Consider the following 10,526-nt stretch of genomic DNA (forward strand, 5'->3'; position numbering starts at 1 on the left):
AAATACCTGAATTTGCAAATATGAAATCCAACAATAATGAGGATTGCTGTATAGATTGAGATGTATCATCAAGAACTGACTTTCTCGATTGTGGGGCTGGTAAGCCCAGAATCCCCAAGGGCAGCCGGTCAGGAGGGGCGAGCTGGAACTCTCCACAGACCCGAGCTGAAGTACCCAGGCAGAATTTTTCTCTGGGGGATCCTTCACAGAATCCTCCACCCTGCTCTTTAAAGCCTTTCAACTCTTTGAATTAGGCCGGCTCCGATTATGTAGGATAATCTCCTTTATTTAAAATCAATTGCCTGTGAACTTGCATCATTCCACAAAACATCGTCCGGGCAACACCTAGGTTAGCATTTGAAAAAACAGAGGTCTGTAGCTTAGCCAGGTGGACACATCAAAAGTCATTGGACGAAATCACGCCGCCGTTGTAACATTGAAGACAGAGAAGTGTGATAAAGACTATGTATTATCCAGTTTCACTTTTAATAATGAACAGGACAACGCAAGAGCCAGTGTTTTTGTGCTGGAAAATTCTTGCCAGTGAAAGGAACAATGAAACCAGCAAAACTGAAAGGGCGTAGCACGTCTGTCCCTCCTGCAAATGCATTTAAAGATGCAGGAGGTTTTGTTTAAGGAAAGCTCAATTCAAAAAAGCTGGAACAGTCCCAACACTTGGATTGGCCTATTTCACAACAAGCTTTTATTGAAGCGCACTCTGAAATTGCTTAGCCAAAGAGGAATTTCCCACACTGTTAGACATTTAGAAGGCAAAGACTTGTACACAGAAATGATTGAGCTACTTTCTGGATTCGATCAGAGGAAAACAGTGGATGCAGTTCCTTTGTCAAATGGTGTGTTATGTTCTAGAATAGATGCCATTTCTTTTAACATTGGGAGCTGGTCGTTGAGGAAACAGCAGACTTGCATTCTGGATGAAACCACAGACGCCTCTCAAGGGAGTTGCTTGGGGTCGCTATGGGCGTGCTGACACTTCTTACTTTGTGACTCGCCCCTGCAAACCACAAAGTCTGTCAGTATTCTGGGAGTGGTAAAAAGGCCTTTTCGCAAATAAATTTTGCCTGGAAAGAAACGCTTCATTCTCTGCCCGGATGGACCTCCTGCAAAGCTGATTTTGCAAACTTAAGTGGTAGAGAAAGCTCTCCGTTTTGTCATCATCGTTCAATGCTTTTTACATAGACAGGCAGACAATACTTGCCCCACATCCCTAAAAGATGTTTTGTCAACATTCATAAAAGTCACTAACTTTATCAGAAGCAGGCCTCTCCATCACTGCATTTGAAAGAGTTTACCTGGAAATGGGAAAAGAGTATATGAAGCGCTTCTCACTGGCTTTCAAAGGACAATTCCTAAACCATTTCTTCAAACTAACTGCAGAAGTCTTACTATTTCTTTTTTTTTTTTCAATTATTTATGATAGTCACATGCACACACAGAGAGAGAGAGAAAGAGAGAGAGAGAGAGAGAGGCAGAGGGAGAAGCAGGCTCCATGCACCGGGAGCCCGATGTGGGACTCGATCCCAGGTCTCCAGGATCGCGCCCTGGGCCAAAGGCAGGCGCCAAACCGCTGCACCACCCAGGGGTCCCTTACTATTTCTGAATGAGAGAAAGCAAGCCCACTTCTGGAAACTCTTTGAAGGAAAAGATTTTATCCTTGGGTTGGTTTACTCAGCAGCTATCTTTAACCTTATGAAGATGTCCTCCTATCCAAAGTCCTGAAATGACCATTTGTGATGCTCCTAGAAAATTTACAAGCTTTCTTGGTTGCTGCCAATACAGAAGAAGAAAACGGAGCCAGCAATATCCTTGCAAATGATCAAAAGCTGGGGAAGAGTTTTAGCAAGACAGAGTGCAGACACAAGATGCTCTAGCAATTTCTTTGCAGAGAGCCATTTGCTAACAACTGGAAATACTTCATAACTCTATCAAAAGTTATTTCAATCTTTAGGGCATCAAAATTGAACCATAAATCCACAATTCTTTCCTCTCTGAGATAATGTATTTCTGAGTTGTGACCCAGCTAAGGATGAGCTCATTGTTCGCAGGACAAAAATATTTTTTACAAGTAGAATTTAACTAAAGGAGCTTTGAAGAATTCTAGTATTCTTTGAGAAAACCATGTCTTCATCTAGTAAAGCAAGCCCTGGGTGCTGAGATATGTATCTACACACACAGATCAAGATTTTCAGGATTTACACCACAAAAAAAGCTGCTAGAAATATTTTCATATAATCTTTGTGTGTGTGGACATTTTATGTTTTAATTTCTCCTGAATAAATACTTAGGAGTGGAATTGGAGTCAGAGGGTAGGCATATGTTTGACTTTACAGTGTTATAAACTGTTGGTAGAGCTGTATATTGAACTTTATATAACAGATGGCCATTTTCCAAAATGGCCTACCATTTTGAATTCTACGAGCAATAAATAAAAGGTCTAGTTCTACAGCCTTGACATTTGCACTGTCAGTAGTTTTCATTGTAGCCACCCTGGTGGGTATGTAGTATCTTCTTGTGGTTTTGATTTGTATTCCTCTGCTGACTAATGTTGAGCACTTTTTCTTGTGTGCTTTTTCTCCAAATCTAGATACCTTCTTTTTTTTTATAAAGGGTCTGTTTAACACTAGACTTTTTATTGGGTTGTTTTTTTCTTATGGATTTATCCTTTATATCTTATGAGTGCAAATCCTTTATTGGAAATACATTTTGTGAATATTTTTTCCCAACTTGTGCTTGTCTTTTCATTTTCTTAACAGTGTCTTCTGAGCAGACATTTTAATTTTGATGAAGTCCAACTTAGCATTTTTTCCCCTCCGTTTATACTTAATGTCCTGTGTATCCTAAGAAATCTTTCCCTACCCTTAAGTCATACAGATATTCTCCTTCATCTTCTTCTGGAATCTTTTACTAGAAGCTTTTTCTAGCTTCTTCCAGAAGTTTTACATGTTGTATTTAGATCTGTGATCCATCTTGAATTAATTTTTGTATGTGGTGTGAAGTAAAAGTTGAAGTTCTTTTTTTTTTTTTTTTTTTAAGAAAGAGAGAGATAGCATGCACACATGAGAGTGGGGAGTGGCAAATGGAGAAAGAGAGAGAGAGAGAACCTTAAGCAGGTTCCACACCCAGCACGGAGCCCTCCAAGTGGCTGGATCTCACCACCGTGAGATCATGACCTGAGCCGAAATCAAGAATCAGTCTCTTAACCTACTGAACCACCCAGGCACCCCAAGGTTCATTTTTTTTTTAAACATTGAATACCTAGATTCTAAACATTATTTGTTGAGAAGATTGTCTTTTGCCCATTGAATGCCTTACTACCATTATAAACCAATCAATTAACTATGTATATAAGGAATTACTCCCAGAACGCCTCCTCTGTTTCATTGATCTATATAGTTATCTTTACAAGAGCAAACAGCCTTGATTCCTGCAGCTTTATAATAAATCTTGAAATCATTTATTTTTCAAGATTGTTTTGGCTATTCGGCTTCCATTTCCACATAAGTTTTTAAACCATCTTGTCAATTCTACTAAAAAGTTTGCTGACGATATGATGATTGGTTTGAGTCTATAAATTTGGAGAGGATGACATCTTAACATCCACAAACCTGGGGTGTGGATGAGAAAAAGAAGAGCAAGAGACAACTGAACATATCGATAAAGCACAAAATGCAATAGACAGACTTAATGGACAAGCCAGTGAGGAGACTTTGAAAGGAGAATAGAAGTATTACAAACTCTACCAACCATTTTCTCTGAAGAGATTCAAAACGATGGCCCAAATCTCACCTTTTGGGGGTAACAACATTTGACGGCCATCCACAAGTGTCTGCATTGCTTAGGGAGGATGATGAAGAGGCACTGCATTGTTTGCCAAGAGTAGAAGTGACAGAAATTTGAAGATATTAAATCAGGTTACAGAATAGATTTTTAGTCTGGTGAAAACTCTTTTTTTTTTTTTAATTTTTATTTATTTATGATAGTCACACACAGAGAGAGAGAGAGGCAGAGACACAGGCAGAGGGAGAAGCAGGCTCCATGCACCGGGAGCCCGACGTGGGATTCGATCCCGGGTCTCCAGGATCGCGCCCTGGGCCAAAGGCAGGCGCCAAACCGCTGCGCCACCCAGGGATCCCTGGTGAAAACTCTTACTTTGAAAATAAACTGCTTTCCCAAGAATTTTATCTGAGTGTTGATCCATCCTCAAAGTCCACTGAAGTCAAGTGGAAATCGGAAAAGGATTTGACAAACCGTTCAAGTCAGAATAAAGAATAAAGCCAGCAGGAGGACACAGCGTGGGGAGCCAGAGAGCATCTTTGCCTGGTTTACTGACCACTCAGACGCATGAGCAGGTGAGTGAGGAGAGGTTGTCCGAGATGGTCTGTGGCCAATCCAGGACAGCACTCTGCGGCTCCCCACGTGGGTAGTGAAGAAGAGGAAGGAGAAGAAGGTGATGATGATGAAGAATTGGAAGATATTGATGAAGATGGGGATGAGGATGAAGATGAAGAAGATGTAGGGGAGGATAAAGAAGAGGATGAAGAGGAGAAGAAGGTGATGATGATGAAGAATTGGAAGATATTGATGAAGACAGGGATGAGGATGAAGATGAAGAAGATGTAGGGGAGGAGAAAGAAGAAGAGGATGAAGAAGAAGCTGCGTAATGGAATACATGGATTCCAGCCTTCCTTTCTAAATTTTCTCCAATTCCTGGGAGCAAGTTGCAGTCTTTTTCCCCCTTCCTCTTGTGTTCTGTCGCCCTGTTTTTTGAGGTGTCTTTTCACACTTTTTTTTTTTTTTAAAGATTTATTTATTTGACAGAGAGAGAAAGCACAAGCAGGGGGAGCAGCAGAGGGAGAAGCAGACTCTCTGCAGAGCAGGGAGCCCAATGTGGGGCTTGAACTCAGGACTCTGGGATGGTCACCTAAGCTGAAGGCAGACACTTAACCAACTGAGCCACCCAGGCACCCTCTTTTTACTCTTTAACACCAGTAAAGGTTCTCAACTACCTTGAGAGGAAAAAACCTTAAGCAGAATAATTGTGGGAGGGGGGAATCTCTGCTCCTTTCTGATCCAAATCCATTTCCATCCCTTCCTATCTCAACAAAAACTTTATAGAAAGAACACCATTGTTGTCTGTAGGGGGGATGCAAAACAAACCTGCCCTTCTGCTCCCTTAGCTCCCTGGAGGCTGGAAGGTGCTGGGCACCTGTGCAGCAGTGCATAGAATTCTAGTTTTTTCCCTCCTATGTCTGTATATGGGTTGAGAGGTTACACTCTATCTCCATGTGAATATGGACAGTTGGCATCTTACCAACATGTATCTTTCTTTAGTTTAAAAAAATTTTTTTAACTTTAAAAAATGGGGCTATGAAAGTTTAGCAAAGGATGTGTTTGAGATGTTTGGGTGGGTTAAGTGGGCATTTTGACATTTGGCTTCTCCTTTGGCATGTTTAATGGTGATGTTTAATGGATGTCTTTGCAGTTTAAAATGACACTTTCAAAACAAAATTTTCTCCAGATGATCACTTGAGCCCTGTCACTTGGTAAAATAAACAGAAGAACCTGTAGGATTTGGAATTGACATTCTCGATCGTAATTTTGTTCCTATTTATTTAAAATTTTTCTTTTTGTTGCTCTAGAAAGAGGCTGCTCAGTTTTACAAGTTAAAGTACAAGTGTTGCAGGGGGCCTGGGTGGCTTGATCAGTTAAACATCCAACTCTTCATCTTAGTTCAGGTCTTGATCTCAGGGTTCTGAGTTCAAGCCCCACTTTATAAAAAAATTATACAAGTCTCTTTGTTAGAATAAAACTAAATGTGTGTACATATATACACAAAAAAGTTTATTGCTAAGTATTTTTTTCTTTTTCTTTTTAAAGATTTTATTTATTTATTTATTTATTTATTCATGAGAGACACAGAGAGAGGCAGAGACACAGGCAGAAGGAGAAACAGGCTCTATCAGGGAGCCTGACGCAGGACCTGATCCCGGGTCTCCAGGATCATACCTGGGCAGAAGGCGGTGCTAAACCATTGGGCCATCAGGGCTGTCTGTATTTTTTCTTTTTTCTTTCTTTTTTTTTTTTTTTTGTATTTTTATTTTTTCTTAATGCAGTTATAAATGCTAATTTGTATTTTCCAATTGCTTGGTGCTTTGTACATAAATATAACTGATTTTTTTAATAGAACTGATTTTTATATTGATCTTACATCCTTGTAACCATTATAATTCTGCTTCTTAGCGATAGTACTTATTTTGATAGATTCCTTAGGATTTTGCTACGTAGACAGAGCATATCATGTGTGAATAAAAAGATTTAGCTCTTCCTTCTCATCTTTATGATTTTTAATTTCTTTTCCTTGGCTTATTATTGCACTGGACTTCCAATACAGTGTTAAGTAGAAATAGTGAGAGCAGACATCTATTTTGTGTTCATTCTCTTAGGGGGAAAACGTTCAACATTTCACTGTGAAGTACGATACAAGCTGTGGGTTTTTCATAGGTGTTCATCAGTTTGTTACAGTTTGTTGAGTTTTGTTTATTATGAATATTGATCATTGAATGTTGACAGGTGCTTTTTCTACTTTCATTTGGACATTTGTGTTTTTTCCTTCATTCTATAATGTGAATCATACCAATTTTTAAATATTAATCAAATTCGAATTGAGGATAAACCCCACTTAGTCATGATGTATTATCATTTTTACGCATTGATAGATTTAGTTTGCTAATATTTCTAAAGAATTTTTTATTTATGCTAATGAGGGATATTGTTTTTTTTTTTTTTTCTTGTAAAGTCCTCGTCATATCATAAACCAGTGCTCATAAAACAGATTGGAAAGCATTCCCTTTTCTATTTTCTGAAGTAGTTTGTGTAAGATTGGTGTTATTTCTTCCTTAAACATTTGATAGAATTGACTTAAAAGCTGTCCGAACCTGGAGTTTTCTTTGTGGGAGTGTTTTAAATGATAAGTTCAGTGTCTTTATAGTTGCAGGACTAGCTATTCAGATTTTCCATTTCTTCTTGTGTCAGTTTTGCAAAGTTTTGTTGTCAAAGAATTTGCTCATTTTGGCTAAACTGTTAAACATATTGGAATAGAGCCGTCCATACTATCCCTCCTTATATTTAATATTTGTAAAATCTGTGGTGATATTTCCTCTTTCATTCCTATTATTGGCTATTTGTGTTTTCAGATCTTTTTCCCTTTTTTTGTTTTTTAAGATTTTATTTATCTATTTGAGAGAAAGAGAAAGAGCAGGGAGAGGGGCAGAGGGAGAGGGAGAAGCAGACTCCCCACCTAGCAGAGAGACCAACATGGGGCTGGATCCTGGGACTCCAGGATCATGACTTAAGCTGAAGACAGATGCTTTTTTTTTCGACAGAGACAGCACACAAGCAGGTGGATCAGCAGACAGAGGGAGAGGGAGAAGTAGGCTCCTTGCTGAGCAGAGAGCCTGACTGGGTCTCAATCCCAGGCCTCTGGGATCATGACCTAAGCCAAAGGCAGATGCTTAACCGACTGAGCCACCCAGGAGCACTTCAGTTCTTTTTTCTCATCAGTCTTGCTATCAATTATACTCATCCTTTTAGTCTTTCCAATGAATTAACATTTACCTTGATTTTCCTATATTAGCAATTTTCATTTTTATTTCTTTTTTCTGCATATTTTGAGCATAATTTCCTCTTCCTTTTTTACCTTCTTAAGCTAAAAACTTAGCTAATTTTAAAGCTTTTTTCCATTCCTTTATAAAGTATTGAAATTTATAAATTTCCATCTACACACTGCTTTAGCTGCATCACAAAATGTTTTATCATTCCCTTTGCAATATTATCTAATTTCCCTTGGGGTTTCTACTTTAACTCAGTCAGAATGTTTTTTTCAGAAGTGTACTTAATATCCACATATTTAGAGATTTTTTTTTAAAGATTTATTTACTTGAAAGAGAGGGTACAAAAAAAAAAAAAGAGAGAGTACAGTGGGGAGGGGCGGAGGGAGAGAGAGAATCTTAAGCAGACTCCCTGCTGAGTTGAGCACAGAGCCAGATATGGGCTGGATCCCATGGCCTAAGCCCAAACCAAAAGTCAGGACCTTAACCAAATCACCCAGGCACCCTGTTAGGGATTTTTTTTTTAGGTATCTTATGGTTATTGATTTCTAATTTATTTTTGTCATTTCAACATGAGAATATACTATGCATGTTTTTCAATCAATCTTTAAAATTTCTTGAGATTTGTTTTGTGGCCTAGAATATTTTGGTGAATATTCCATGTGCACTTGGATGTGTATTTTTCAACTGTTAGGTCTAATTGGCCGACAACGTTCAGTCCTTCTTTATCATTACTGATATTTGTGTACTTCCTTTATCTATTACTAAATGATGTTAAAATCTCCAACTCTGGGGATCCCTGGGTGGCGCAGCGGTTTGGCGCCTGCCTTTGGCTCAGGGCGTGATCCTGGAGACCCGGGATCGAATCCCACATTGGGCTCCTGGTGCATGGAGCCTGCTTCTCCCTCTGCCTGTGTCTCTGCCTCTCTTTCTCTCTCTGTGACTATCATAAATAAATAAAAATTAAAAAAAAAATCTCCAACTCTGTGAATGTATCTATTTCTTTTTTAAAAAAAGATTTATTTATTCAGAGCGAGGGAGAGGCAGAGACACAGGCAGAGGGAGAAGCAGGCTCCACGTAGTGAGTCCCGCTTGGGATTCGATCCCAGGGCTCCAGGATCACACCCCAAGCTGCAGGCAGCGCTAAACCGCTGCACCACCGGAGCTGCCCAATGTATCTATTTCTATTTTTGGTTCTATCAATTTTTGTTTTGCATATTATAAAACTTTTTTATTAGGAGGATACATGCTTAGGATTGCTATGTCTATCTGAAACTGATTTTTTTTTCTTCTTTATGAAATGTCCTTATCTTTGGTTATACCCCTCATCTTGAAATCACTTTGATATTAAAAATAGCCATAACAGGGGCACCTGGCTGGCTCAGAGGAATGTGTGACTCTTGATCTCAGAGTCATGAGTTCAAGCCCCCTGTTGGATGTAGAGAGAGATAGATGATAGATAGATAGATAGATAGATAGATAGATAGATAGATAGATAAGCACGCACACCTGCACACACGCACTTGGGTGGCTCAGTTGGTTAAGAGTCTGCCTTTGCCTCAGGTCATGATCCCAGGGTCCTGGTATCGAGCCCCATATCCCTGCTGAGCAGGGAGCCTGATTCTCCCCCTCTCTGTTCATGCTCTCCCTGTCTCTCATAAATAAATAATAAATAAAATAATAAATAGTAAATAAATAATAAATCTTACAAAAAACAGCCACAACAGATTTCTTATGTCTAGTGTTTGCATGGTATATGCTTTTCCATCCTTTTACTTCTGCCTTTTTCTATTTAATAGGCATCTCTTGTAAATAGCCTATAGTTAGCTCTTGTTGTTTCCATCCAGTTTGATTATCTCTGCCTTTCAATTGCTTAGTCCATTTTCACTTATTGTAATTATTTATATGGTTGAGTTTAAGTCTATCATCTTATTGTTTTCTAGTATTTCACCTAATCTTTGTTCTTCTATCCTGCCTTATTTTGTTTTGTTTTTTTTTTATATTTCCTCTCTCTGAAGTTAGTATTCCATGTCCTCTACTGGCTTTTCAGCTATTCTTCCTTGTATTATTTAATGACTGCTCTAAGGATTACAATATGCATCTTTAACTTATGACAGTTTACTGTGAATTAACATTATACTAGTTTAAGTGTAATACAAGAATCTCAAAACCATATAATTTCACTTAGTTTGTGCTATTGTCATATATTTCACTTTTACATATATTCGAAACCCCATATGTATTGCTTTTGTTTTAGACAGTAGCCTTTCAAAGAGTATTATTTACCACTTCTAGTGCTCTTTAGTTCTTCCTGTAGATCTAGCTTTCCATCTGACATCATTTCCCTTCAGTCATTTCCCTTCAGCTAAAATTTTTCTTTAGCATTTTTTTGAATTTCAAGTGTGCTAATGAATTTTCTCATCTTCACTTATTTGAAAGTGACTTACTTCTCCTTTGCTTTTTAAGAATACTTTTGTAGACGTAGAATTCTGGATTGCTTTTTTTCATTTAGCATTTTATAGGTATTGTCCACTGTTGGGTGCCTGGGTAGCTCAGTTAAGCTTCCAACTCTTGGTTTTGATTCAGATCATGATCTTATGGGTCATGGCATTGAGCCTGGCATCGGGCTCTAGGCTCCGTGCTCACCATGGAATCTGCTTAGATTCTCTCCTGTTGCCCCTCCCCTCACTCATGCTAAAATAAATGAATACATTTTAAAGAAATATATATATAAATATTATATATATATATAATCATCCATTGTCTTACATTTTTCCTGATAACAATTTAGCCATCATTCTTACAGATGTTCCTTTGCATGTAATAGGATTGTTTTTTTGTTTTTTTTTTTTGGCTGTATTATTTTTTTTCAACAATTCAGTTATGATGTGCAGAAAT

General features: G+C 38.4%; 1 pseudogene; it reads left to right on the forward strand.

Moving 5' to 3' along the window:
- The first annotated feature begins 3,568 nt into the window (after positions 1–3,568).
- On the forward strand, positions 3,569–4,726 carry LOC144296406 (protein SET-like; annotated as a pseudogene).
- Positions 4,727–10,526: the final 5,800 nt, after the last annotated feature.

The sequence above is a fragment of the Canis aureus genome, chromosome 24 (genome assembly GCF_053574225.1).
Source record: "Canis aureus isolate CA01 chromosome 24, VMU_Caureus_v.1.0, whole genome shotgun sequence".
Taxonomy (NCBI): domain Eukaryota; kingdom Metazoa; phylum Chordata; class Mammalia; order Carnivora; family Canidae; genus Canis; species Canis aureus.